The following is a 14,071-nucleotide window of genomic DNA, read 5'->3' as shown; positions in this document are numbered from 1 at the left end:
GAAGCAGACTCCCCGCTGAGCAGGGTGCCCTGACCCAGAGCTCAATCCCAGGAACCCAGGATCACAACCTGAGCTGAAGGCAGATGCTTAACCGACTGAGCCACCCAGGTGCACCAACATTAATGAAAATTTTATAACAGAAAAGCATCCGTAGTAAACCTATGACCACTGTGTTTATTTTCTTCTGTTTTACCTCCAGTCTTTATTCACAAGCACACATTCATTATTTGTGGATTCCTTATTGGCAAACTTGCCTACTCGCTAAAATGCATCTGTAACACCAAAACCTCTGCTTGAAGCACTTTCATGGTCATTCACAGACACTCACAAAGTGAAAAATTTGAGTGACCCCATATCCAGGTTCCCAACCAAGGAGGAACACAGAGAAGCTCTGCCTTCTTGTTTTAGCTCCGTACTATAAACAAGTGTCCTCCTCCCAGTCCATTCAGTGCAATGTTTGTCGTATTTCTCTGCTTTCTTTTGGTGATTTCAGTGTTGGAAATAGACACCCACCATAGCTTTGTCAAGTGTTTCCAGGAGCAAGAAAGCTGTGATGTGCCTTATAGAAAAAGTGCATGTTAGAATAGCTTCACTAGGGCAAGAGCCATAGCACTGTTACTTATGAGTTCCATGTTAATGAATCAACAATAGATATCAAATAAAGTGTCTTTAAACAGAAGCACACATAAAATATGGTTAAAAATTGACCAGTTGACAAAGAGGCTATAACCGGAGGCTCACAGGAACCTAGCCGTGTATTTCTCATAGGAGCCATGGTTCATGTTCACTAAGTTGGTGTTCGAAGTGACTTTATAGAATGTTACCATGAATACTGAGAATTAACTCTCCTTAAAATTTCATTTCTTGCTTGCTTCAGTTACTATTGTACCAATAATACTTGTCAACGTTATTGTATATTAATGCTCCCTTGTACAGAACATAAAGACTCCTAACTCTGGGAAACGAATTAGGGGTGGTGGAAGGGGAGGAGGGCGGAGGGTGGGGGTGAATGGGTGACGGGCACTGAGGGGGACACTTGACGGGATGAGCGCTGGGTGTTATTCTGTATGTTGGTAAATTGAACACCAATAAAAATTAATTTATTAAAAAAAAGGAAAAAAAAATTAATGCTCCCTTGTGTGCATAAACCATCTACTTAGCCATTCCTTTATTGCTGGGCCTTTGGGGTAATTCCAAAATTTCAACCTTATAGACAAAGCTGCAGAGAGAATACAGTGTGGCATGGGCACTCCCTGAGAACCTGTATCCATCTTATCTTTGTCTGCATCCACAGAACAAATCTCAGGGCTTGACATATAGTTTATCTCAGGTACATATTTGTTGAGGGAATAAATAGCTTAAAGTTGGACCATGATGGGCAGGAAACATCAGTTCAAATGGAAGACTGTTGGCAGGTGTTCAATACATGCCTGTTGTTTGACATATTAACATCCGCTGATCACCTCTCGTTTGTTATGTGGCTAACACTAGGCCTGGATTCTTATTTTCATTATATTGTTTAATCCACATTACCTTTGGAGGTAAATGTTATTAGCCTCGGTTTACCAGTATGGAAGCTGGGACTTAACCAGGTCGTATGTTCAAAGTCACACAACTAACCAAAGCCACCACCATGCTTCTAGCCCAGGTCTCAGTGACCCCCAATCCCTGCTTTTTCTACTGCACCAGGCTGATACCCTCAGTGCATGCTGAGCCATGTGGGCCGAGCTCTAGAGCCACTGGATCAGGGTGAGTGATCGGTCAGCCTCCTATAGAGCCCACAGGACGCCCAACCCTTGAGGCTCTGCTTTCTCCCCACTCTTCATAATCCTCCCATCTGAATTCCTCCTTTCTCCCATAATCACACGAGCCCGACATGGTGTCTGTCTCTATTCTTCACTTCGGGGCCCTGCCCTTATAGCGGTAATCGGTGGGCACTCAGCCTTCAATACATGGTTGCAGATAAACTGAAACCCACACCTGACTTGCCTGGACTGTGGGAATCGATGTGAAGAGGACAGCAAGGCAGAGGCTATTGGATTCCAGGAACTTTCTAAGGTTGAAGTTTTGATCTCTTTTGATGTGAATGGGTGGGAGTTGTGGGTGAGACGGGGGCACTGTTGGGTCTTTTTCTGAAATTTATAAACGATGAGGCATAGATGGAACTAGGGTTTGCTCCATGTGATCTGCATTTCAAAAGTAGAGGGATCACCCTGACTGGTAACTCCTCAGCCCGAGAAGGATGACGGGGCTTTGGCATAAACCCGCAGGTAGGTATTCTTGATAGAATAGCTCAGATTTGGTGGTTGGCCCCAAAGCAGGGGGCAGAGGCCTGTCGTAAATTCTGTAAATATAGAGGCTTACCAGTTGGTCTGTCAGGAAGCTTTCTCATTTGCTGTTTTACAAAACAGTTACATGCCATTATGTTCTCTGTTTCACGAGCCCATCAGGAAGGAAGGGAGAAGATGGTGTTCCCTCCTCTGAGAATATCCTTTGCCTCTCAGTTGTCTACAGCACTCCCACTCATCGCTCTCGCAAGCCCCAGGGTCGATATTTTTTCCTTCTCTGAAGACTTCTTTGGTAGAAGTAGTCACAGCCTCCCCTTTGCCATATCCTGCCCCGTGTAGACTCATTGTACACAACACACTGTCCTATAAACACAGGCTTATTATGTCTGTCTCTCCTGGGGACAGAAGCCATATCTCATCCTTTGCCAGGTCCCCAGAGCCCATGCAGTGTCTGCCACACAGAAGGTGTTCGGCAAGCACTGAATGAATCAGTGGGAGTAAGCAGAGATCAGTATCTTCTTTAAGAAGTTGCAGTATCTTTGTGCAAATTTATTTAAGAACCCTAAAAATTCACAGTATTGCCTCGAGGCCTGGAATCTTCGAAAGGGACACTAGCACTAGCTTCTCTGACCATCCAGGAATCCCTTCTGCAGTATCCCCTAAAAAAAAATAATTGCCCCGTGTCTCCCCCTGGACACCCCCTGTGATGATAAGGAGGGGGAATTGTTCATTAATCCTATCTTTCTGCAGGTACCCTGCCTAAGATTCTGGGGGATAGAATGCCAAACACAATAATGACAATCGTGGTTTGTCAATAGCAACGTTCATCGTAGCAGCTAACGGTCACTGAGGGGCCACATACCGTTCCTGGCGATTACTTCACTTAATCTTCATTCCATCTTTTACCAACCCTATGGAGGAGTACGATTGTTATATCCACTTTATAGACAGGACACCTGAGGCCCAGAGAGGTAAAAATAACTTGCCCGAGGCCACACGGTAAATCAAAGAACTAGGATCAGAACCCAGACAATCTGGCTCCAGAACCCATACCCTAACTACCAAGCCGTGCTGTTCCATAGAAATGAGTGAATGATGTTTATGGTAATGCACGGGCTCCTGGGGACTTGTTAGTCCTTTTCCATAAACTAGCTCACTCATCACTGGCGACAATCCTTCAACACAGACAAGAGAATGTCCCCCTTTGACAGGGGAAGCAATATCCAGCCCCTCCATATGATACGCGCCACATGTGCCCCAGGTTGGTGAGGACCATACCTTGTACACAAGGAGATGGTGGCTTGCAAAACACTTCTTCCTTGCAACACAGAGATGCATTTTCTATAAATTCATTTTGGACCTGTCAATATATATGTATAATGTCCAAAGAGTCCCCTTTCTCCTCTGGGCCTCGTTTCCCCACCTATAAAATCTGGAGGCCATCCCAACTCTCAGACCTGTCCTACCATGGGGGTCCTGCTCCCCTGAGATCTACAGGAGAAGAAAAGGGCAGAGGGAGAGGGAGGAGGAGGGTGACATTGGCAGTTAGAGGAGGAGGGATGTGGCGTCAGAACCCCCATATCTTTTTAAAGATTTTTTTTATTCCTGAAAGACACAGAGAGAGAGAAAGGCAGAGACACAGGCAAAGGGAGAAGCAGGATACAAGCAGGAAGCCCAACATGGGACTCGAACCCAGGACCCCGGGATCACAACCTGAGCCGAAGGCAGATACTCAATCACTGAACCCCCCAGGTGCCCCTGGAACCCCCCATAGTTTAAAAATGGGCAGAGGAGAAGAACCTACAAAGAGCAGCAAAAGCAAAAACAGGAATGAGCTCTCAGGCTCTCCTGGTGATACCCACAGGATTCTGTTCTCTACCCCATTCAGTGCAGACCACCCCCTTGCCAGACCTCCTAATAGAAGCTAGGCTAGCCCAGTTTCCAGGCAGCTGATGGAGCTGGCAGTGATGGGACGTTTCTCAACACTCCTCAGGCCATCAGTTCCAGCACCTTCATCCCAGCCTCCCTGCTCAGCCCCCTACCCGCTGTCCTCCTTTTGCGGGCTGCGCTGGGCGGAGAGAAGTCCTCCTGAGGATCCCAGGTGGGTGGAGTGGGAGGTCCCACTGACACTCACCCCGAGGTTAGCTGAGGCTTAACTCCCCACCTGGAGAGCAGGTGCGCCCAGCTGCTCCCTGACGAAACCCCTCCCCTGCGTGGGGGCCCGGCACCTCAGCCTTCTACAGCCCCAGTTGATGCTGAGAACCCTGCTTTTGGGAAGTGGCAGGTGCAGGGGAAAAGTTGAGGCTGCTGGGGCACCTGGGGGTGCTCAGTGGTTGAGCATCTGCCTTCGGCTCAGGACGTGATCCCGGGGTCCAGGGCCCAGCCCCACATCAGGCTCCCCATGGGGAGCCTGCTTCTCCCTCTGCCTATGTCTCTGCCTCTCTCTCTCTGGATCTCTCAGGAATAAATAAATTTTTTAAATTCTTAAAAAAAAAAAAAAAAAAGGACCCAGCTTTTTGTGTGTCACTCATGGCTGGGGACTCCAGAGCTCAATTCAGCCCGGCAGGTCATCCGAACCACACTGTGGGTGCACCCCGTGTGCGGCAGGCTGGTGGGGTACCTGGCTGGAAGGCATGTGAAAGAAGGCCTCATAGCATAGAGCCCCCACCCTGTGACCATTAGGGGAACTTGTGCACCCTCTCTGAAAATGTAATGAAGAGGTAGTAAGACTCTTGCACCCTCCTTCCCCTACCCTCATGCCTCCTGAAAGGATGAAGAGGATGCCCTTTCAGCCCTTCTCTGGGCCAGCCCCGCCAGCTGGTGTGATCCCCCAGGCTCTGCGGGGTATCCTGAACCATGACACTGAATGCTCAAGGTCAGGGTCTGGCCTGCCTCCACACCCAGAGCTGAAACCCCAGCACAAACAGGTTTGATGCAATGAGGCAGCAAACAGGAATACTTCAGAGCTTCTCGCTCTTCCCCAGGTGGGTTTTGAAGTATAAACTTGGGGCGGTGGGGTGGGGGAGGGATGTTAGAAAGCCAGGCCATAGCCAGAGTGCCAAGCCATGTCCCCGAAGCCAACCGCAGCAGTAGTAAGGCTAAGACTTGTACCCCTGTAGGCCCACTCCTGAGGCTGTTTCTCAGTTGGCCCAACTCAGAGGGAAAGGAAGGGGTATGAGCACCACCACTTGAACCCCACTATTACATCTTCACCACACCAGGAAGAATGGCAAACAACCCTAACAGACCTCATCCCCAACTTCAGTACTGGCCACTAGGACAGCACAGGTCTATGACTCACACCGTGGACCCAAATGACAAATTATCCAACCCAGAAAGAGAGGGGTCCAGGTCCAGCCCCACCTCTTTACCTCTCAGGGCCTCAATCTGCTCGTCTGTAAACCAAGGGTAAGAAAAGCCTTTTCAACGAAATGACCACAAATCATAATGTGAAGAGTATTTGCCACCATTGGAGGGAGTCTTACCTGAGAGCTTTTCTCTCTCCACCGTGAACCCTCGCGGCCCAGAAGTGTGCACCCTTGGCCCTTCTGCATACAGGGACAGGTGCCTCGCCTGACACACAGTGGGTGCGTGTACATTCGTGAGAGGGAGGTGTAAGGGGAGCACTTGGTCCTACTTACAAAACTAGTAGGTGTCGCCGAGGCCACTGCTGTCACACCTGCACAGACATAGCTTGCTGAGAAGTCTTTAGGATTTCGCAGGTGCAAAGGGAAGAGAGCTAGGCCCAGTAAGTGAAGCTGGGGCCTGCATTCTCCATTTAGAAAAGCTGATATTGAACATTCCCTTCAAGAGAGAGGAGAAGCCAACCAGAACTGCTTCACAGCTATACCTGCTTCCAGAGGAAAAAGGCCTCTGGGGCTGGTGGAGGGTATTATCAGGGCCCAGATGAGCTGTCGTGGGTGATGCTGCTTGGCCAGGGCAGGAGAGGAAGGGTTCAGGGGCCAGGGGCTGCAGCTCTCAGAGTCGGCAATTGTCTGTCGCCTGGCTCCCTCACACATGTGGCAGGCAGAGATAAATTAATGGCAATCAACAATAAGACTTCAACTTTCTAATGAACTTGGTGGAGTGCGCCTTCTATTTTTAACTGGCCCAATTTCTCGGTCACATCACATGACTCCCATTGTCTTGGCTGAGAATTATGAGAAACAGAGAGAGGAGCAAGAGAAATTGGGCCATATTTTTTAGTTCAGCGAGGTGATAAACCCTCTAGTTGCATGTGTATTTTCTCTTTCATTTGCAATTTGGTTAAGTAACTTTAGAGAAAAATAATGCCTTCTTACGACATCGGTGCTCTATTTAAAGAAATGAAGAGCTATCAAACGATCTTGTCGGGGCCATATATAAAGTCCTAAACTAAACAGGGAGTTGCTTTGGAGACTATGTCAATATTCCAGGTTCATTTAGCTCCAGGGGTTCCAAGAACTATTCTGGTTTGGTGATGGGGCCTATCTTAAGTTTTTATGATTCATGTAATATTTCACCTCATATTGGGCAACACTATATAGGGTAGTAAAAGACTGCCTTAAGCTTGGAATGAAACTATACTCTGCCTTTCTTGACCAGCGTGGTGTGGGCAACTCTTACCATGTAGATGTGTTCCCTGCATACTATGTCGTCCCCTCAGTCTCGAACTATGACATCCTCCAGGGCAACCATCAACATCTTAAAGACAAGAGGTAACTCAGAACTCATCGTCTCCGAGGAGGGGGGTGGGGAGATCCTTGTTTCTCATCTGTTACATATGAAAGAAAGCAGAGTGGTTCCTTAAGACTCATCAGTTTCAACATTTCAGCTTAACTACACAGGCTCCAAATTATCCAAGTTCAGAGCACCCTAAAAATTTGAAATCGGAATGCCCTTGTTAGGAAGTTGGGTATTTATTAAGAATCTGCATCTTCAGCAGTAGAACCCTAATTCTAAGTCTACTATGGGTAAGTCCATGATTCCCAAACTGTGTGCTGAGGTACCCTGAGGCCCACGGCAAAGTCGTGGGAGCACTGAGGAATATTTTGTAGCCTGGAGCAATACCTGACAACCATTAAACATCACATAAACCATGATCTCGTGGTTGTTCCTTCTTGCAGCATTAGACTGTGTTACATTCCTTTCCACGACATCATATCCTTCCTTGCCAAGTGGGTTTTGGGGGTTCAATGATACCAAGCATATGAAGTGTGAAAATCAGTGTGAAACAGGAAATGAAGAGGGTGGTGTCCAGTCAAATGCCAGGATCTAAGAAACTGTAGCACCCAACAGGTTCACAGGGCTCACACATCCTGTTAGCGGTAGCTATTTAAGGATGAAACAGGGGTGCCTGGGTGTTCAGTCAGTTAAGCCTCTGACTTTGGTTCATGATCTCAGGGTCCTGGGATTGAGCTCCACGTTGGACTCTGCACTCAGCAGCAAATCTACTTGAAGATTCTCTCTCCCTCTCTCTGCCCCTCCTCCTGTGCTCACTCGTGTTTCTCTCTCTCTTTCTCTTTTTCTCAGGCAAATAAAATCTTTAAAAATAAATGAAATAAAGATGATTCTTTTTCTTTCAATTTATGGGTATTGTTACTATTATTAAATGGCTACTAATACAGTAAGAGATACATAATTATTAAGTTGTTGGATATAACTACTTAATGAACAGAACTATTAGGTATTTCCTTTGGTCTAGTGCCACCAGGAGCCAACACAGTTTAGGAGACCCACAATCTAGGGTACAAACTTAGAGATGGCCATTCAGCTTTTTACTAATAAAACAATATAAAAATATAATGGAAAGGATTATGAATATGGTGATAGGTCCTATTTTCCCCCCAAAAGCCTACAGCAATATTTCCAGTCCCATTCTGATTTTTTTAAGAACCTTGCCTCTCCTCTCATTAAAAGGTTGAGATTAATCTCGCTTCTCTTTTGAACATGAGTCAGGTTTAATGACTCCCCTCTAACAAATGCTACGGAGTACAATGTGCAGAAGCCCTGTGTCACTCTTATGACCAGGTCAAAAAGGTGGTGTGGCTTCAGCCTGCCTCTCTTTCCAGATGCTCACCCTGGGAACCCACCCACCATGCTATGAGGGAGTCCAAACAGCCCACGTGTCAAGTCCACAGGAAGAAGCCCACATGGAAACTGAGACTGCCACTAGACAACAGCAAGCATCAACTGCCCCCTACTTATTCAAGTCTTGATCAAACAAGCCTTCAGATGATTCCAGCCCCAACCTTTGAGTCTGGTAGCTAAGACCCTAGACATCATAGAGCATAGAGACCATAGAGCAAAAACAAGCCATCCCCTCTGTGCCCTAATAGAATTCCTGACCCAGAGATGAGTGAGCACAATAAATGGTTGTTTTAAGCCTGTGAAATTTTGGGCACCTCGTCATGCAGCATTAGACAACCCATGTAAGTATGACAGATATTTATGAGACACCTCTCCAGCCCAGGAACTATTGGCTTCCCCACGCTCTTCTCTAGAACTCTCTCCATATGCATTCACCCCAGCCACATAACTGTAGGGAGGACACCCCCTACACTTCTGGCCACAGAGGATTAGGTGAGGAGCAACAACCTCACCAAACTGGGCCGACCCAAGTGCCGTCTCAGGAATGTGGAACCGACTGGGTCTCCTAATGAATAACTTCAGGAACTTGGGGGGAGCCATCTTGCATGCCACATAGACTGACAAGCAGAGAAAAAGAAAGAACTAGACACACAGAGGAAAAGTAGAGGTGAAGGAAAGAGAAAGTAGGCCCCCGGGGTCTCGGAAGGACTTGCCATTCTAGAACCCAGTCCTTCCTGAGGCTCCAGAGAGCAACCACCAAGCCATTTCTTTAAAAATAAATTCCCCCTGTTTTGCTTACATTTGCTCAGGTTGGTTTCTGCAGCCTCAGGGTATTTTTCACGTCTACCCAGCACTTTCCAGCCCACTGAGCCTCTTTATATGGATGATCTCATACGATCCTGACCAGAACTCTGTTAAGATGTATGTCATTACCTCTATCACTGAGAAGAAGAAACAGAGGTCCAGAGACAGCAACACGAGCAAGGTTCACAGGCAGAAGCAGATGCTAAACCAGAACTAGAAATTGTCCTCTGTCTCCAAACGCCAAGGTCTGTTTCAGAGACATTTCTTCCTCCTGCTCTATAGAAGTGGGGAGGTGACACCCGCTTTGTCCCCAGAAACTAGCCGTATGTCCATAGCCTTTTCCTGCTGCTACATCAGACTCAGGGAGGTCCTGCATCTAGGCCCGTCCCTGTGAGACCAGACCCTCAGCCCAGAATACGGTGCCCAGCACCCAGTGCCCAGCAAGCTCAGTACCCAGAAGAAGCCCAACCAGTGGGCCCTGTGGGCCCTCTGGACAAGAGACTCCTCGGGCCTGAGGTGGCTGGAGAGGCTGCCCAAAAGAAATGGCATTGGAAGGTTGGGAGGGCTTGGAGAAGTAGAAGGGTGAGGGAGATCATGCTCCACAATCGCTGTTTTCTCCCAAGGATCTTCTTGGGTTCTTTGGGAACAAGAAATCTGAGCTTTTCAAACCTCAAGGCCTACAAGTCTCCCTGAGAAAGTCTAGTGAAGAAAACATCTGGTCCAGCCTCCAAGCAATACCTGAGACCCCCTCTGCCAAAGCCCAGCAATGCTCTACTCTCCTGTTCTCTTGAACAAGAGGCAAGAGGCCGGAGGACATGGACAGGGCATGAGCACTGAAAAATCTGGGTTCAAGACTTGATTATTGGGTCTTGAACCAATAATCAAGGGTTCAAAACTTGATTATTGGGGTCCCATAGCCCCACCGGTCCCTAAATACATCCCTTACTATGTCTAAACCTCGGTTTCTTCAACTCTCGTCTTCCACTGAGATGGTGTTCAGCTCAGAGAAAAGGTAGGCAAAGTGCCCAACGTCAGGGCCGAGTCACAGTAGATGCTTGATCAAGTCTAACATTTAAATGATCTCGTCTGACAGCCCATCCGACCTTGGTTCTGTTCGAATGGTTAGAAAGGCTCTCTTCTATGTGGATGAGCTGAGTCCTGTCTGCCCGGAATGCCCACCGCTGACCTTGCCCTTGCCTCCAGGGCTCCCAGAAGAAGGACAACTCCGAGGCCCCCAACATTCCTGCAGACACCACTGCTTCCTGCCTCTGCCCTCAGCCTGGGCCCTTCCCTGCTCCCCACAGTCAGATTTTTGAAGCTGCAGAGGGCCCGTGTGTTCCTGGGGAGACTGCGCACACTGCCAGCCTTGTTTGCCTGGAAACTTCTCTCTGAGTGGCTCAGCAACTTCCGTCAATACAGCCCTCAGATAAGATGCTGCAACTCAGAAGGGCTGGCTCCAGAAAAATCGGCTAACATTGAATCATACGCCCTGCCCTAACGTCCTCCAAAAAGGCAATTTCAGATTTCTCCATCCTTCTACCCCCCCACCCTTCTCTCCCATGCATGGCCTCCCCACTGCACAAACAGAAGCCAAAGGGAAAGGTCCAATTATTCCATGGAGATTTAGCGACCGTATTGATAAAACTCAGCGTTAATTCCCAGAAAGCATTCAAGCCCTGGGGGGGGGGGGGGGGAGGTGGGGGGTGTGCAGGGAGAGCCTGCTGGATAACTGGGTGAGAGTGGTAGCTGCTTTTCAGCCGAATCTGACCTAGTTTAATGAAATCAGGTCATCTGTGAGCTCTTCATTACCCTCAGACTAAACAGGACCCAACAGAGCAGCCAATGTCCCTGGCCTTTCTGAATTCTGCTCATTCGCATTATGACATTTTGATGTTGGGTCTTAATGCGTGTTGACTTAGTGGCTGGGCCCCTGCAAAGGTAGTAAACAGCCTGGGTGAAGGCCGGAGAGTAAACAAGAAGGCTGCTGTTAAAAGCACACACGCGCACACACACACACACACACACACTCACACACAAAGGCAGTGTAAATACCCAGGTCCCCAGCCTGCATCCTCAGGGAAGCCAGCAGACAAAAGGCGTCATGAGTGTCGGTGACTATTATCGCTGATGGACGGCCGGGACTCACCTATTATCCTGCCGCCTCTTGAGATGGAAGTCGCGGTTTCAGCAGATCTTCGGGGCAGGGGGTGGGCCGGAGGGAAATGAAATTGTCAGGATCGGGGTGGTGTATTGGATTCAAGGGCAAATTGCTCCCCGGCAACAACTGCGGAGGACTGGGACCGTCACTCCTCTTGAGACTGTCCCGTGGGCCGCTGATGGCTTTATTTCATCTGCCGTCCTGATCTGCATTTTCCGGAAACCGAAGCCTGTGGTCTGGGAGACTGCAAATGAACCCTTTCCTCTCGGTGGATGCTCATTAATGGCATGACTATTTACGGAAGTAAATGATATGTGTGAGTTCCCTGTCCCTATCAGGATCGTCACAGACTGTCAACCTCAGAAAGGGCAGGATGCTCCATCCGTAACCCACACACGACAGACAAACGCTTCAGTACAGAGGTGGCCCAAGGACTGAGGGTTTGGGGTGTGGTCACATTTTTAACAGGAGATAAGGCTGACAAGCACTGACTGGCGTGGGCAGACAGCCAAGGGGGGTGGGGATGCAGAAGGAGGATTCTCGCATATCCTGGGGAGTCTCCAAAGTCTAGTGCTGGGTGGGGTTGAGAGTCTCACATTGTGATGAACTGGATCTGGCTTTGGCTTCACCCTGGGGTGCTGCCTTCTACCTACTGAGCACCAGCTCATGGTGGGGAAACGCCATCCCCTCCTCCTCCCTCCTGAAGGCTACCCTTCAAGGAAACACTCCTTGCCAGTTATCACATTTACACACTCAGCCCCTGTTGAAACTTGCAGACTCACAATGTTACCTGGAAGAAGGAAAATAATGTGACCTAGGGGTGACCCGGGGCAAGGGGTGTTACTGCTCTGGGCTTTAGTTTTTCCATGCATTCATTGAAGAGGCTCCATCATATGATTTTGAAGGGCTTTCTATGAAGTTCATTCTGATTTTAAGCCAATCTCTGCCTCAGTCCCCAGGTCACCATCCTCTTCTTCAGAGCAGATATGCCCCCACAGAAACCATCTCTGTGGTCCTCTGGGATCCACCACTGACCTTGACTTCCTTAATCCCAGGCAGGGACACTGACCTGCTTCCTCCCAGCCCTTCCATTTTATAGCAGTGCTTGGCCTGGATCTATTGTTTCCTTTAATGATTAGTTGACTTGGTCGGAACAGAGCAGAAAACCAGTTTCCTACCCAAAGGCAAGGGACTACAAGCTGGTCTATTCCATGAGTCTCCAGGGCTGAGGGGATGAAAGGAATTGAATCTGCCTCTATGCCTGGCATGACAACCAGAGTTTGACTGCTGAGAGAAGCAAGATCCTGCCAGCAGAATGACAGTTGAGATTCTGGCTTTAACTCGTCGGTACTATCTAATCGGGAAAGTGGCAGGATCGGGTTTCCTGTTTTATTGGCATTCGATAATGTATATTGAGTGACCATGTCTGCAGTGAGGCAATTGGTTTAAAAGGGGGTTATAAGGATTGACTTGTATTTAAGTGCTTAGAATTCCAGAATGGTAATTATCTCGATGTGCATCCTAATTTATAGGAACTCCAAAGAGCTCAACAGCATATAAATTTGAGCCTGTCTAAATGAGTCTCTGAGAGAACATGTACAATGAGAGAGCCAAGAAACATACTGCCCAGAGAAAGGCTAGAGAAGTTTTAGTTCAATGGCTCTCAAACATTTAACCACAGAATTTTGTTTTTGAGATAAAAGTTTACATGAAAATGAATACATAAAACAGACCCAAGGGTACCAGCTTAGGTAGAAGCAAAGGAAGGACCCAGAGCCCTCCTCCTTTTCCCTATTTTAGTCCCCTGCCCAAGCCACCAAGGCTCAAGGTATCCATGGAACTTCTGGGGCTATGAGGAATGTGTTTTGAGAAGCAATGCCCTACTCTAAGTTACTCTGTTTGTAGATAAGGACCCCAAGGTCTAGAAAGATGAAACAAATTGTCAAAATCAGAGTGCAAGTCAGAGACAGAAGAGGAAGTAGATTTCCGGGTCTCTGAGTGACACTCACTTACCATTACATTAAGTGCCCACTTAAAAAGGGGGGGGGGCAGCCAAGGTGGCTCAGCAGTTTAGCACTGCCTTTAGCTCAGGGTGTGATCCTGGAGACCCGGTATTGAGTCCCACGTCAGGCTCCCTGCATGGAGCCTGCTTCTCCCTCTGCCTGTGTCTCTGCCTCTCTCTCTCTCCTCTCTGTGTTTCTCATGAATAAATAAATAAAATCTTTAAAAAAAAAAGATTTTATTTACTCATTTGAGAGAGAGAGAGGGAGAGAGAGTGTGTGTGAGAGAAAGTATGAGCAGGAGGGAGGGGTAGAAGGAGAAAGAGAGAGGGGGAGAAGGAGAAGCAGACTTCCTGCTGAGCAGAGAGCCCAATGTGGCACTCAGTCCCAGGACCCTGGGATCATGACCCCAGCTGAAGGCAGACACTTAACCAACTGAGCCACCCAGGTGTCCCTAAGTGTCCACTTTTTTTTTTTAAAGATTTTATTTATTTATTCATGAAAGAAAGAGGCAGAGACACAAGCAGAGGGAGAAGCAGGCTCCAAGCAGGGAGCCCGATGCGGAACTCGATCCCAGGACTCCAGGATCGTACCCCAGGCCGAGGGCAGGCCCTAAACCACTGAGCCACTCAGGGATCCCAAGTGTCCACTTTTTAATGCCGCCCCAACTGATCTCCATAATCCACTCACATTCAGAAGTTAATTTTAAAAGTTCCCTTTCCAGAATTTTCTTTTTTCCCTTTCCAGAATTT

The 14,071-nt window shown here is 48.1% G+C and overlaps 1 long non-coding RNA gene across 1 annotated transcript in view; it reads right to left on the bottom strand.

Moving 5' to 3' along the window:
- The window catches only part of LOC129510991 (uncharacterized), a 35,435-nt gene extending 23,916 nt beyond the window's left edge, over nucleotides 1-11,519 (bottom strand). The window contains exon 1 of the long non-coding RNA XR_008664727.1: nucleotides 11,308-11,519. This is a non-coding gene — a long non-coding RNA (uncharacterized LOC129510991). The remainder of the gene's footprint in view (nucleotides 1-11,307) is intronic.
- Between the last annotated feature and the right edge of the window lie 2,552 nt (nucleotides 11,520-14,071).

Source organism: Nyctereutes procyonoides, unplaced genomic scaffold (genome assembly GCF_905146905.1).
Source record: "Nyctereutes procyonoides isolate TBG_1078 unplaced genomic scaffold, NYPRO_anot_genome, whole genome shotgun sequence".
NCBI lineage: Eukaryota > Metazoa > Chordata > Mammalia > Carnivora > Canidae > Nyctereutes > Nyctereutes procyonoides.
This window is presented reverse-complemented; position numbering and strand designations above follow the sequence as displayed.